The sequence below is a fragment of the Mytilus galloprovincialis genome, chromosome 11, assembly GCF_965363235.1.
Source record: "Mytilus galloprovincialis chromosome 11, xbMytGall1.hap1.1, whole genome shotgun sequence".
NCBI lineage: Eukaryota > Metazoa > Mollusca > Bivalvia > Mytilida > Mytilidae > Mytilus > Mytilus galloprovincialis.
Window position 1 is genome coordinate 52,778,445 of NC_134848.1, and position 16,566 is coordinate 52,795,010.

A 16,566-nucleotide genomic window follows, 5' to 3' on the forward strand; every position below is an offset into this window, starting at 1 on the left:
TTTTTGTGCTCGACCAGTAAAATCGAGCACACATTTTACTCGACTAGTCTCGATATTGTCTCGACTGTACTTAACTGTACTTAAGTGTACTCGACTAGGTCTCGACTTTACTTAATTAGTCTGATTCAGTACTTGATGATCTTTGTGTAGTCTGAAATGGTCTTGACCAAGGCTCGACCTGTCTCGACTAGTCTCGACTCAGTCTCAACCAGTCTTGACCTTCAAATTTAGTTTTGACTGGTGTTAATCAGCCCATCTAACTAAATTAAATATTGATCTTACAAAATACAAGCTTATTAGGTAGTTTGATTTAATGCTGTGAAATAAAAGAATTAAAAAATTATTATATAAATTCAGATAGGCATCTTTAATTTTTTTTATAACTTTTTCAAATCAACTTTGATTTTCATCAAACTATGCAGCTATCTTAGATATATATCAAGCTTACTGAATCCCATTTCATTTACTTTTTTGTTGAATTGATGTGAAATTGAAGAATTAAAGTCATCTTGGTTAAAAGAGCTAGGATTTGCAATTCGGGCAAAATAGAGATAGTACACTTTAATTGTTTTAATAACTTTTTCAATCAACTTGGATTTTCATCACACTATGCAGCTATCTTAGATATATTTAAAGCTTACTGAATCCCATTTCATTTACATTTTTGTTGTATTGATGTAAAAAACCAACCATATAAAACCAACCATATTAAACCAACTTCAAAGTCAAATCATTTCACATTTCGTGCTTTTTCGATGTTTCGGACACATTTTTATCACTACTTATAATATCTGTATTCTTTGCCATATGTTAGCAAAGTGTAATTTCAAATTCTCTTTCTGGGAAACCAAAAAATATCGACCTTAGTGGCCAGTATGCCCTTGTTCTACTCGGTTTTATAACCGACTCTTCAGAATTTCAGTTAAATCGTCGATATTAAAACGCTCCATTGACTTTCAATGTTTCAAACGAGTTACTCCCCTTTGTTAAAAGAGAACGCTGATTTTCCTTCTAATAATCAAAATTAAGCTCGTTTTTCTGTCCGTATGATATGTTTTCATTTTTTATAAATACTCTCACCTTACAGTTACGTTGTATTTGTTTGTGTTTTCAGTATAGTTGGATAAATAATATAGTTGGAAAAAAGGGGGAGGGTCCGAAGAACAACATAGTTCATCAGCAAATTTTGAAATCTTCGTTTTCATATCTTACACTGTAATTAAGGCACTGCTAATTTATGAAATGTATTGTATTCAGTTGCAGTCATTCTTTCATTGTGCAAATATAAAAATAAGACGATGTGGTCAGATTTCCATTAGCATTGACCATTCATGTTGACAACTACATATATCTGTTAAGATATTCAAATATTGTGGATATAGGCAATTATAATGATAGGTCATTGAACAACACCCATTAATGCAGTGCATTCTATAAAGATAAATTAGAGTCTAGGAATGCTTGAGGGGGCCTTCATTTTATACAAACTGTATTTTCTTAATGTCTAGGTAACCTTTTCTGTTATTTACTCTTTTGCCTGATAATCACTACATTAGACAGACACTAATCAGTACTATATTCCCTTTTTATTTGTACAGTGAATTTGGTCATAATTATCCCTTTCAGACTCTGATACATGAATCATAAATTCTTGCTCAGAGAAATGTTGAATTTATTCTGATGTACTTGTTGCATTGTTATTCTAATAATCTAATAATGTCATGTTGTCCATAGATCATCAAATAATGACCCATTGATTTGCAATTAGCTATATATTTAAATGGTCTGCTTTAGGTACATTAATGAGCAAATACATTAACAAGCAGGTCACTAGTAGCCAAGGCTTGTTTAGGCTTCTGACTTGGCCACTAAATATTTTTAATTGCAAATATCCATAATGCTTATACTTATCTTTCATATTTTGCACAAGTTGGGCCCTATATTAATAATATTAGTCTTTCCCCTTGCTTTATACCCTTGTTATAATATTCAGCTGGAGAGGTTTTTGCATAGTCATATATATCATGCTCAAATGAGAACCATTTTGATATATAGATATAAGTTATCAGCATTATAGGAGTAATAGTGGTTCTACTCAGAATTGGTCTATCTGTATAAAGAATTGGAAATAATGTCTAACATAAGAACACTTTCATTTTTATTGCTAAAAGTAAAGAAAATTACATTCAAGTTTTGAATAAAATACATTTGTAGTTTTACTAATGTCATAGACAAAGAATGTCACCTGTCAAACTGTTGAAAAAGATTTCCAATTAAAAAGTGTAATATCCTAGAAGTAATAATGAATAATTTCTACCTCCTTAATAATGAATGATTTCCTACACATTTATTTTCATCACTGAGTCCTTGTAGTACATTTATCACATTGAATTTTCCTTTTCTATTAACATTGATTTATCACTGTTTATTCTCATAGCAATTTTAAAGTAAAAATAGCACATGATTTGTGATGAATATTTTGGAATCAATCCTTCCTTTTTAGGATTTATTCAGTTGACATCATAAAAGCTATGTTTTACTTCTAGTGTAACTATATAGGTCACTTTATCACAGTTTGGATATATTCATTTGATCTGAAATATAATAATAATGAATAATCTTCCACCATAATTAAACACAAAATTTCACACAAGTCATGTACATTGTAGATGTTTTAAATACATTGGAATATTTTAACTAATATATAAATATACTATGATCATTATAACTTCTCCAAAGATTGTGATCACCTTCATCATAAATGCTTGTTCAAAACACACTGTCAGGTATTCATCCTGTCAACAAGACTTGTGAAATCAGGACCCAAGAAAATACATGTCATACATTGACATGTAGATATAATAACAGCAATGAGCATGAGCTTGAAGTTATATAATTAAAGAGATGCATTTTGTTCAATTGGAATTTCTATAAATTCAAAATCTTGTACCATATTCAAAATATAATCATTAATGTAAACAGTTCATTAAATGAAATTATAGATTTCAAATTTAGTTTGAAATGACAAGAAAACTAGAGTTTACCCACTGATAAATTTATAAAACCGAATACATTTTGTAGTACAAATGTAAAAACTATCATTATTTAATCCTGATTGGCAATCACACCTCATCTTCTTTTTTTATACTGAAATTTACCTGTTTAGTCAATTCCAATTGATGACAAATTAATTTCACAGTACAGCACAGTCTGGTCACATCCTGTCTTAAAAAAAAACAGAGAACACATGAATGATTGATTAACTCGATATGCCAAAATTAAATCAGATAATTTATCCAAACAATCTTGATCAATCAAATAAATGATTAAAGATCTATACCTTTTATATTACAAGGCTATCTTTTTTGACACCTTTTTTATATATATATTTTCTTATTCATGCTACGATATGATAGAGGATTTAAAAAAGGCATTTTTCCTTAAAGTATGAATACTTTGTACTTGCTAGCTAGCTACATTTATATAATGTGCACACACTTACAACTATATAGCCTGATACTGGATAATTATAGAGAAATAAATGATTGACATATTTATGAAAAGTGCAATAATGTATCCTCCACTTTCTTCTGAATGAAAGTTATAGTTATTTTGACAAAGATTTATAAACAATGAAGTTTGTCATACAATATTTTTGAACTCTCAATATGTTCAGAGTTATGGTTTTTTTATACATCAATATTTAAAATTGATTATTCATAACTTTTCATTTGAAAAATACCCCCACATTTTTATTTCTATACTATTTTCCATGAAATAAAGTACTGGTGAAATAAATACAAATTCAGGTTTGTCTAATGATACTTGTCAGTCTGATTAGCCAATCAATCAGTAAATTTATGTAAATATTTAATTGATTTTTTTAAAAATCAAATGGCAATTTATTGTAATAATAATAATAATAGTAAAAAATTTCTATAGCGCCCTATATAACAATAAAATCACTCTAAGGCGCTTTACATATATATATACATGATAAAAATATATTAAGTTAACCACAAAACAAAATGAAATAAAAAATGTTATGTTTAAAAGAACTAAAAGCGTATATATGAAAGATATATGAATATAAATAATTATATTGATAGAAAATTAATAGAATTAAAATCAATAATAAGTACAAAAAAAAATAATTAAAACATAGAAAGCGAAAATATATTAAAAATTTAGCAGAAAGATTATAATAAATAATTGAAATGGTCATGAAAACTTTTGCTAGTAATAAAAATTGTACGAAGAAAACAAAAAAACAAAAATCACAGCACATTTTCAAAAAAAAGGAATAAGAATTAAGAGAACAGCTTATAAAACGCAAGTCTGTATATAGTCCGGGGCAGTTCCTTGCAGTGCCGTGTACGTATAGACAAGGATTTTGAACTTTGGCTGGAATTCAACAGGGAGCCAGTGCAGTCCAGCGAGAATAGGTGTAATGTGTTCTCTTTTTCCTAGTTTTCGTAACAAGACGGAAGTAAGTAAATAAAGAGCACTACAAATAACAAATAGTGTCATATACCCGAATCCAGATTTATTTTCGACTTAAAAAACGAACACTTCATAATGATCACGCGGTCAGATTATAAGATAAACATGGTCAAGTTGGAATTCGATAACACCTCCCCATTTTTTGTATAGAAAAAGAAAACAACACCTAACGTTTCGCGAATTTAACAAATCGTATGAAAACGAACATAAGATAAGTCATATTGTACTTACAGTTGGATACTCGAGTCATGTTTTCCGTCAGAAACATCATCAAATCGTATGAAAAACTCATAACAGCTAACACGCACTTGCTTGTTTTGATGCCTTTTCAAGCTTTGAAATGACGTTGAGTGTAAAAATAAATGTGCTGACAACCAATAGAAACGACCACATGACTTCACAATTAGATTGCGATAAAATCGTTGAAAACTTATGGAGAACTGCCTACACATTACTGCGAAATTTGATCAATTTGAAATGCTTCCTTAGATCGATATGCTTTGTTCTTTATAACTTGCATATCTCTGCAGTTTGTATGTCTCCAATTGCCTGTCCAAGGTAAAGACATATTTCAAATATTGAAACAATACTGTCTGTTTGCGCTATCCGGAAAAATGTGAACGGGGCTTTAACAACTAGATACATTAGCTTTGAGTTGTATATATATAAAATTAAACATGAATTTTTCATTACTAATGAAAGCGAATTAGTATTTCACTATTTTAAGCAGTAAGAATCGCTTAATTTAGTCAAAAGAAGCTTAAAACAACGATGATGACGTATTCACTTGCAAGTAAATAATTTAACCTCCTCGAATCCGTATTCATGTGACCATCAATTTAACTCTTAGCTAAGGATTGATTACGCATGAAATATGCGTGTTCAGATATTTTAAGGAAAATAATGTCAACATTGAAAGTCATACAAATGTTAATCATTTGATTGACTCTCAGTCAACACCAACTCATTATTATATAGTAAAAACGATGATTAACATTATATAAATTACACAAAGCTGAGAAGGTAATATAACATATTGTTACCCCGAATTAAATTGTAAAGTGCAGCAAAGCCAAGGCTGACAATGTCTTTTCAAAGGTAAACAATCAGCCCTATCGTCCTTTCAGCTATGTGTTATTTACTTTAGTATACTAAATGTTCTTGTATTGCTGTCTCAAATGCAAATAATAAAACTATGACATATTGTACATTACAAACATCCCGGTTTAAACTTCTCCCTGCAGGGTTATAGAGTATTTGACATGAGATAAGAGTAATATTTCTTCCTCGTATTTATCAATCAGAAGCCTACATTTTGACAAAAAGTATAATATAAATTTTAACCTATAATATGAAATTGGAAAGACCTAGACAAATAAATTGCACCAGTTCACTATCTATTTATACTCGTATTTATATCGTTGAAATGACTGTCGACAGTCTCCAAAGGAAGACATATTGTTGATTGATCCCATGCCTTTTAAATTGTTTGTTTTAGACTTTTTATATATTTGAATATAACGTTTTAGTATGTTAAAAAAAAACTTTATACCCAGTGGTTTGCATAATTAAGTAGACCACTCATGTTGTCATTTTAATGTTATAATTAACACTGCCATTAAAGCGGGGGGTTTGGCATGCCACAAAACCAGGTTCAATCCACCATTTTTTCATACAATGCCCTGTACCAAGTCTGAAAAATGGCCATTGTTACATTATAGTTTCTTTCTGTTTGTGTTACATTTCGGTGTTGTGTTTCTGTTGTGTCGTATTTCTCTTATATTTGATACGTTTCCCTCAGTTTTAGTTTGTAACCCGGATTTGTTTTTTCTCTATCGATATATGAATTTTGAACAGCGGTATACTACTGTTGCCTTTATTTTTACACAGTGACATTTGTCTCCTGGAATTTTATGTTTCCTTAAATATTGAAAGGTAATTATCAAAAGAAATGAACATGGACAATGTGTAATTTCGAAAAAAATAAATAGGACGTTTTCTTACAATATTATAATTTACGTAATCAAATACCCCAAAGAAATAAATATTGTTTTTGCTTTCACTTTATTAGAAGTGAAAATAGACGAAATTTGTTTTTGTAAAAATCAAAGAACTGGTGTTTAGACTATCTGTATTCTTATTTTCACTCCCAACTTTGAATTGAAACCTAATGACTACGTGATATCATCTTGTTTCTCAAATTATATTTGAAGTCGACGTGATAATTCCCTTGTAAGGTTTGTTACTAAATATAAATCATATATAGCTCATATTCTTGTTGAACTATAGACGTTTGATTATTGATAATAATCACAGACATTAATATAGCACATATCAGTTGCATTAATTTTTAACTTGATTTATTCTTCAAAGTCCAGAAAGGCCAGGAAATTGTTGCGTTTGTTAAAAACTAGTTCATCATAGATCCAAGGATTGAAATTCTATATTTATCGTATCTGTGAAACCACTCTAAAAAAAAACCATCTATGTTGATATGCCTACTTCCTACAAATAAGAAGTACAGAGACAAAGAAGTTTTATATTTTGAAAATGCCTGAACCAAGTCAGGAATATGACAGTTGTTGTCCATTCGTTTTATCATTTGATTTTGCAATTTTAATTTGGGAATTTCCGTTTGGAATTTTCTCCGGAATTTAGTAATTTTTGTGATTTGATTTTTTATCTTTTGAGATGCATAACTTGCAGACCAGTCATACTAGAAAGACATAAACTCTTATTAAATGTTAATAAAAAGCAATGCGACAGAATAGAAATAAATGGTGTTGTTAATGTTGTTGTTTAACATCCTTAACATTCTTTGTATGTACAATAATTGTTCAGATCTTACGGAATAAAACGGAAGTTTATATTTCATAATAGGCTTAATAGATTGCAATGTTCTTATTTCTTGCGTTTAAAAAAATATATGATGCATTCTTCTCTTTTGTTTTGTGTTGATGTCAATAAACTGAATATCCTAAAATAACATGTCTTATTGATTTAATAGTGCGATCTTTTGTTTCCTACAACTTGGTAATAGTTCACATGACTGATTCTGCTATGGAAATATATATTTCTTTTCTTTTATGATGAAAATGAATGGTAAAAACGTTTCGCAGGATGAAATCTTATCAGAGTTTTTTTCCATTAACAACCATCAGGAAACTCAGGTAAAACTTTGTTGCCATTCTACATGTACTTTTAGCTGATGCCAAAAGTGTCATTAGCTTTTCTTACCAACTAAGTTTGTAGGATATTCTTGCCACATTCACAACGATGCTGCATAAAATTTACTAAGAAGAAGCTACGATATTATTCGATAGGGTCTGTGTTATCCAAGAGTTTGTTTAAAGAGTAGATTATCGTTTAGTTTTTATTGAATGTGACTGATGAAAACACTAAATGTATTAAGACATAATAATGTGACCTGATCAAACCTTCTCCTTAAAAAAAAACAGAACAAGAAAATGCATACACTTCGTTCTTGTCATGTTCCTGAATGGAAAAGTAAGAAGGAATAAAAAAGAATAAAAACAATGTATCAACAAACGACATCATTTAATTGAAATGAACAAAGTCGAACGTGCACTACACGAAATCCCTGATTTGAAGAGGTATGCAAATGTTATGTAAATGTATTCAGAGACCGACATTTACATATATTTATAAACCGCTGCATTTAGTTTATCTTGTCTTTACATGTTGTAAATATTAATATTTCTTGTGCTATACTCTCCTATGGGCGGTTATGAGAGACCGCGGTTTATAAAATATATTAACACCTAATCAAACCATTTTGCAGTTAAGAATTTATATATATTTATGACCGTCGCAAAACTTTTGCAAACTTTTGTATTTGTATACCTCTGCAAATGGAAACCTTTGTCATGTATTTTTCTATGATGTAAATTTATCCGCAAATGTGTTTCTTTGTCTAGGTAGCAAAGCATCATCATTCAAATGATTTTATATGGGTTATAAAGTGTAAGGTGCATCTACATTTTCCTGGTATGTAAACCAATTCAAAACGAGAACTTTACAGGGGGGTGTAAAGCATCATTTCCTTTAATCTACAGAGACCTGTCAAATGTATTGTAAAGGAATAATTTTGTTAGTCTTTATTGTCGGCTGAAATGTATGTCAAATCAGAACATATCAAAAGCCTTTGAACATATTTCGAAATGTATGGTAAATACATGGATTTGCAGACAATTTGTTTAACTGAGAAATGTGGTCAAATGATAATATCAATGACATGTGTAAATATATTGGGCATATGTAACTTTAAATACATATGCAAAGAAATGATAAAGAAAGATATTTCAGAAAGCTAGAAATGTATGTGTAAATATATTAGGCATATGTAACTTTAAATACATATGCAAAGAAATGATAAAGAAAGATATTTCAGACAGCTAGAAATGTATGTGTAAATATATTGGGCATATGTAACTTTGAATACAAAAGCAAAGAAATGATAAAGAAAGATATTTCAGACAGCTAGAAATGTATGGTAAATAGATATATTTGCTTTTAATTTGCTACTATATTTGAAAGGTGCAGAATATATTGACAAATATTTCCATAGCTTTAGTGGTCAAGCTATAATATGACAAATATAGCTGCTTTGGGATTAGTTTTGGCATATTGGTAATATCATTTATTATAAATGTATTTTAATAATTTCGTTTCAATAAAAAAATTAAAAAAAAGTCGGTTCTACATAATCGGTTAATGATCTCTTCTCGAGCTCTGTTTGGTGTACTGCGTAAATTTCTTTATCCATCAAAATCTTGTTTCTCGGTAAGTTATGATGGTTCATTCGCATAAAACGATCGTTTCCTTCGAGTATCGCTTTGAAACTTCTGGAATTGCACGAGTCATAATTCACTCTGTTTATAAAACATATATCTTTTTTTAAAGAGACATATACTACAATATGTATTATATATGTTACTGCAGAGACATATATACTATATATATATATAAGTACGTCTGAAATTGCGAAAGCAAATTTACAGATCTAACATTGTTGGGTTGATGTTTAAGACGAGTTGTATTATATGTATATATATATATATGTCTCTGGTTACTGGTAGTTATAATACATATATACAAATTAAGCCTGAACAATTTTAGATATGCGGCCTCATTTTAAATTTAAATCGGTACCATTCGGAAGGTTATCGATCGATTTATCAAGTTTTTATAAAAAGTCCAAGTTTCTGAAATAGAAATATTCCTTCATCGGTAGATTAGTTGTCACATAATATTTGACACAAAACACATCTTGAGAGAATGTTTTTTAAGAATCGGCTAGTTTGCACACATACTTAAACGTTAAATCTATTGACGAATATTTCAGTTTTGTAATATTAGTTTTCCTTATCCGTTAAGTCCAGTCACGAGATGTTGAACTCCGTGTGCTTCATGAAGCTCTCTCTGCAAAAACTTTCTTGTGTGTGAGAATGAAAGTTAAACACTACAAACAAAGAACCAGTGAGTCACGTGTCATAATTGACACACAATTTACCAATGAAATCAAACAAAATCGATAGATAATATCATTCCATCGACGAGATGTCGCCATTCCTCCGATCAACGGGGTTTATCAGCAGTTAAATGTGACAATTATCACCTTTTACAGAAAGATCTGGTCCGAAAAGATCAATAGAAGACCACCGCTAGTATCAATATCCATCAATATAAGGCACAAACAATATATCATTTCTTTATGATTAATAACATCATACATTGTCTTAAAACAATGCTCCCGTTGTCATTTGATTGTGTTGTTTTTAAATACGCAAAACTAAAATAAGTTATCGAACTATCAGTTATTCAATATCTCATTTATCGCCTATTCCATCCTAAAATTTTACAGCTCCCATATGTACTTTGACAGGAATCGTATTTTTTCTGTCATGATCAAATAAGTTTTTATTTTTTTTATTTTGATTTTTTTCTGCAATAATTACATTTAACATAATTTGCATACTTTTTAATTGAAATAACATTGAAACAAGAATCGATGTGACAAAGTCATTTTGTTTTAACATAATTCAAGAAGATTTGTAAACGACAAATACATATTACAATTACTCTTCAATCTTTTGAATCTCTCTCTGGCAAATTTCAAACAAAAGAAAAGTATATAAAACATCTTTTAGGCTTGGATCAGCATCTCAAAAACTTACAGGTCTACAGAACATAAACTGTACACACAACACAAAAAACAAATGACAGTCATAATACAAGTACATGTAACTTACTCAAACAGAAGGTACAAAAACCTATCTTACAAAAAAAAAACATGGAAAACATATCTTTAAAAGATATAAGGCAATTGTACCCTGTACAACAAGACGAAGTCTAGACTTATAGTTTTAGCGGAAATGTATATGATTCGTGTTTGAACAAAGCAATATCTTGCACTTCTTTCTTAGACATATTTTACGCAAAGTCTTAAAATAACTACATGTCTTATTTGTCCTTTAACAGTGGAAACATATATCATTGTACTTGCTTTCCATACAGGCGGGAAAAAAGGAAACAGGGGCAAAATACATAAACTATCGTTATAGTTAAATCGCATTGATAAATGTTTAAAACTTTAAATAAGTTGATATATTAAAGAATATTTTCCAATAAAAAGATAAAACCAAAAAAGTGACAAGCCTCTGTGTCTATGAATATATCAAGGCACATTTCTGATTTTCAATCTTTAACTTGCATCATGCTTTGGTACCTGGTGGATATAAGTATTCGTCCCATTGGCTATCATACAACATCTTTTTTTTTACGTACAACTCTTCCGTTCACGATGTTGTAATACCTAGTATGCAGGTTGAACTTCGATTTAGAGGTTTATCTATTGAAGCTGTAGTTCTTTGGGTACCAAGCGTGACCTTTAGAATTTAATTACTATAATTTTTAATTAGTTAATTATGCAAGTTGCAAATCTGGCAGAATCTATCGATGCCAATGCCTATATATATTCAAATAACTATTCAAAGTGTTCATAAATTAAAAGTCACTGTAAAGAATGCTACCAAAATATAGTGTGTTCAATTCTAAAAAAGAAATGTTAAAGTGAATTGCTTTTGGCAAAAGACGCACACTCATTTCACGATTGTATCTACTTATAATCAATGCACATAAGTTATGGACTAGTACTGCACCCGTGTTAACTAGCATTGGGGGTCGCATGTCATTGTTCAGATACATTTGTACTAGCAATAGTGTTTTTTTATTGTAATTTTGTGTGTGTGTGTTTTTTGTTTTTCTTTGAGGGGGGGGGGGGGGGCTGTAAAATACTGCTTTCCTGTGATGCATCAGCTTGTTAAGTTTGGTGAACTTATTGTCTAGTTTGTTAGGACAACAGTTGTGCGCTCGAAAAAAAAATGCAGTTGCTATTTTCATCAACTAAGATAAATACTGGGATGCCCCTGACCACTATTACAATTTTTCAGTAAAAAAGAATGTTGAAACACATCATATGCTATGAGAATTCAAAGACGATTCAAGTAGATCAAATAAAAATTAACCGAGCGTTCCGAGAAGGATAAATAGTACTCTAAGGGTTGCAAGCCCAACATGAGTTTAAGGGCTGTCAATCCTTCTAAGATTGCTACTAGATACACTCTTAGCAGATAAGAATAATCTTTAGCACTAAGATTGTGCCAAAACTAATTTATGACAGACTGAGTGCTTCGTTTTTATCAACCAAGTTTCATTTACCATTTACACAAAAAAATAAGTTTGAATGTTAACAACACAAAGACAAAAGTACAGAAATGAAAAATGCTAGAGAAAATAATATATTCCAAAACTATTTGTTCCTATGAATTACGGCGCTTCTTTCTTTAAAGAGTCATAGGATAAAAGAGGGTCTAGAAAAGGAGGGAGGTGGGTGTTCTTTAATTCTAAATATTATTTACGCCATGTTTTCTTTATTCTATACAAATTTTGCACGTTATTCTCTATTCTTTATATTCTAGAAGCCCACTATTCTTTATTCTTAAATTGTTAGCCTATCTTTTTCTTTTCTATTCTTTATTTTTTTCATTTTCAATGCAGTTTCGTGTTCGCCTGCAAGTGGTCAATTTTTCTTTGTATTCCACAGCTGTGTACTAATATCAAGATAAGACGATACTGAATGGCATATCTCCCGATTTCTAATTTTTTTAACACACTTTTACTTTGAATCGAGTTACATCGGAATGAAACAGATATTTTGTCTAGTGCTGTAGACTACATGTATATATTTATAGTTGGGATCCCGCTAACATTTTAACCCCGCCACATTATTTATGTATGTGCCTGTCCCAAGTTAGGAGCCCGTAATTCAGTAGTTGTCTTTTGTTGATGTGTTACATATTTGTTTTTCATTCATTTTAAAATAAATACGGCTCTTAGTTTTCCCGTTTGTTTTACATTGTCTTTGCGGGGCCTTTTATAGCTGACTATGCGGTATGGGCTTTACTCATTGTTGAAGGCCGTACGGTGACCTATATAGTTGTTAATTTCTGTGTTATGTTGGTCTCTTGTGGAGAGTTAATTGTCTCATCGGCAATCATACCACATCTTCTGCGGGACCCCAATTGCGGCTTCAGTTTTTCCCGACAACTGTGGGTATGGTTGCCTTATACTTCAAATGGAATTATTTATGCAGTCTTTGTAAGAACCAACCAAATAGTTTTCACAAGAATAACATGACAGGTACCTAATTGTCAATTAAGCATCGTCCAAAGATGAAAATAACTTGATACTAGAGACTTTTAATATTAGGAACGATTTTAAAGATATTGTGTCACGATCTATACTCTCATCATATCTAAATATTTGGCGCTTACAATACAGTAACTTAGTGTCGTTCAAATGTTTCCCGCAATATTTAAAAAGATCTGCCGCAGATTGTATCGTGATTGTATCGTTCCCCCGAAAAAAAAATCTATGTCTACTTGATTCTTTAAAAAGCCCCCGGCTGCGTCCTAAGGTTCCATTCACGAAAATTTCATATCCGCGTTTGAAACAAATGTCGGTTTACTAACATTCAAAAACAATTTCGTGACTTATACTGAATCGATAATATAAAGTGATAATACATGAAATATCCGGCAAACTTTCTACTCCGTCTACCTCTATGTCGAAAAATAACGGACACAAAAATACCTCGTTGCGTTGAAAATAAGTTTGTTGAAGTTCAAACTTTTCTTTACAAGTTTTTTTTTTGTAGTTTTCACAGTAATATATTCGTTCATTAAAGAATTGGCAGCATCATCCGAAACATATTTTGTCCGTAAATTTTAAAGAAGCCTCTTTAGTGCTATAAGATGGAAAAGCAAAAGAAATGCTGGTACAATTACGCTCCGAAGTTTTACTCGTTTTAAAACCTTTGCAAGTTCTGCACTTAATTTAAAATTTGCGAGTAGAAATAAAACATGCAATCTGTTCCGGGTTGAGAGCAATACTTATCAATATCACGGAATAACAAAAAGAATCCAAAAAAATCAGTAACATACATATATATATAGATAAATCAAATCGTAGTTTAAAAAGTCTCTCTATATATGTTCTGTGTGTTTTTATGGCACTGCGTTTCTGGTTGTTTTGGCTATTCGAAACAACGTCAGGTTGCCGCCGTAAGAAATTTGATGCGTGCGACATCTTTTTCACCAATTTTCAAACATTTTTTTCTCGGAAAGTACGAATGCTATGGAGATCAATATAGATATTTTAAAAAGATTAGAAAAATAACATGTCTATATAAGAAATTCATTGTCGACAATCTAGTGCAAAACTAAACATAGTTTACTTTGATAACGACGGTTCACAACGTTTTTGCCAAAATTGAACGTGTGACATTTTATTCACCAAATTTAAAAAAAAATAGGATCTTTTTTGTGTTTGTGTTTGACCGATTTTGCGTTTGAAATTAATAGATTAATTAAAACAACATTATAATAGCTATATCATTTATTCACCTGATGATATCATTTATCTGTATTTTTCAACTTTTTTTCTTTAAAGTAGTTTCGAAAATTGAAATGGGACACAATGAAACTTTGCAGATTTACCTGGCGTAAAAGAATAAGACGCCATTAGCCGTCAAACAAATATATCATAATGGGTTGTTATTTCATGGCCATTCGCGGCCAATTTTTTTTTATAAAAATCGGCAAAATAAAAGTCGATAAGGAGGCTTATACTTCAGTTTTCGTTGTGAAATGTTACCCGGGACAGCCCATTATTTTTCTAAAATCCATAATCAAATGCATAACAACTCGAACAAATGCGTTTTATATTGTTTTATGGAAGATAAATGAACAAGGAAATTTATATCCAGCACAATAATATCTTTGTTTTAATTGAAATACGTTTTTTTCTGCACCTGCAGCGCAGTTTTACCCACAAAACATACAAAAAACGTAAACGGTACGAACATCCCGTGTAACGTCAAAGCAATCTATGGAATTGCGAAAATAAGGTCCACATTGGTCAATTATATACTTATAATATAGAATAGAAAAGGATAGAATAGAATAGAATATTTTTATTAACCAAATAAGGGCCCCAGGAGGGCATATAGCATACAGACAATATTATTATAAACAATAACATATGAAATACACAGACAATACAATATATATAACAAGTGTTAACAAAATAATAAAGTAAAAGTAGCAATGTATTATTATTCAATGAATACTATGTTGATTTCAGTGACTCAAGTGCACCCGGTAAGTGTATTTTCACTTTGAAAAGACCAACAAGAGGCATTAGTAGTTTGTGGGGAGAAAAAAACAATTAAAAAAAAAACAATTTTGAAAAGACCAACAAGAGGCATTAGTAGTTTGTGGGGAGAAAAAAACAATTAAAAAAAAAACAATTTAAGCACTCGCACATTTGACCATGAGGTATACTGCAAATAACAAGTATTATTTAATAAGGATATTTAGTATGACTTATCTGCAGAAAGCACCAAGAGTCGGTGCTCAAAGGGAAGTCCCTACTTGTACGTAATGCAGATGAGTCAAACTCCTAAATTATTTTAAAAATATTTTAAAAACATATATTTAGGATTATAGATTCTGGGTCCACCCAGCAAGGATCATCAAGGAACGGTGCCAGAGAATTTGAAATTCTTCTTATGATCTGTGCAGGCTTAACAGGGTATCCAAATTCATATTAAAGAGTTATATTGAAATTAGTTATTGTAGATTATGTTTTCCTTCAATTATTAGTATATATCTTCTATATATTTATAAAATGCAAATAGTACATTGGGATCCTCATTATTCATTATACAAATTAATTTGTTATTAATATTTAAATTTTGAAAGTTTGGACATGATGCATCGATTCCTCTCTTTTTAATAAATGCGTGTCACATTTAAATAAAAAATGAACTTCATCCCCAACCTCACCTGAGGTGCACCTGAGACAAATTCGGTTTTGTCGAAGAGTACCCTGGTATCTAACAGATTCAATTTGCAATTTGTGAGCAGATATTCTTAATCTAGTAATACATTTCCTTTGCTCAAAATGTCGCATTATTGACAAATAATTTTCAAAACCGACGTTGCACTTGAATGTTACATAAGTTCGTAGTTTACCATGTTTATGTATATCTAGCTGTTTTTTTCCACAATGCAGAATAGTATCCCTTAACAATCTGACCACAGTGTAGTTTAAATGTTGAATATTTTTCAGGAATATGCTTTTCTATGCCTGACATTTTTTCCCTTAAAATATTAATTGATCCATACCAGGAGTTTTTTTTTTATATTTTTCAATAGATGGTTTTGTTCTTTTATACGGAGAAAGACTAAAAACTAACGTAATATCCAGGATTGTATACTGAATCCATGCATCTAAGAGGCATGCTTTTTGTATTAGTTGTTATTACTTTCAACTAATTGTCAGTACCCTTCCATGTCCACTCTGTTTTTCTTAGATGTATTCAATTTGTATTCATCTGATGAGATAAGTGAACACAACAGGGATCCAGTTTATGCCCAAGGTTAGGGTAGGATTGGTTCCTTTAAACGAGTTTTAACC

General features: G+C 30.6%; 1 long non-coding RNA gene across 1 annotated transcript; it reads right to left on the reverse strand.

Moving 5' to 3' along the window:
* Positions 1-2,471: 2,471 nt before the first annotated feature.
* On the reverse strand, positions 2,472-4,865 carry LOC143051227 (uncharacterized). The gene is made up of 3 exons (XR_012970658.1): positions 4,735-4,865; positions 3,159-3,221; positions 2,472-2,594 (listed from the first exon to the last, which is right to left on the reverse strand). It is a non-coding gene; the product is annotated as an uncharacterized LOC143051227 (long non-coding RNA).
* Positions 4,866-16,566: the final 11,701 nt, after the last annotated feature.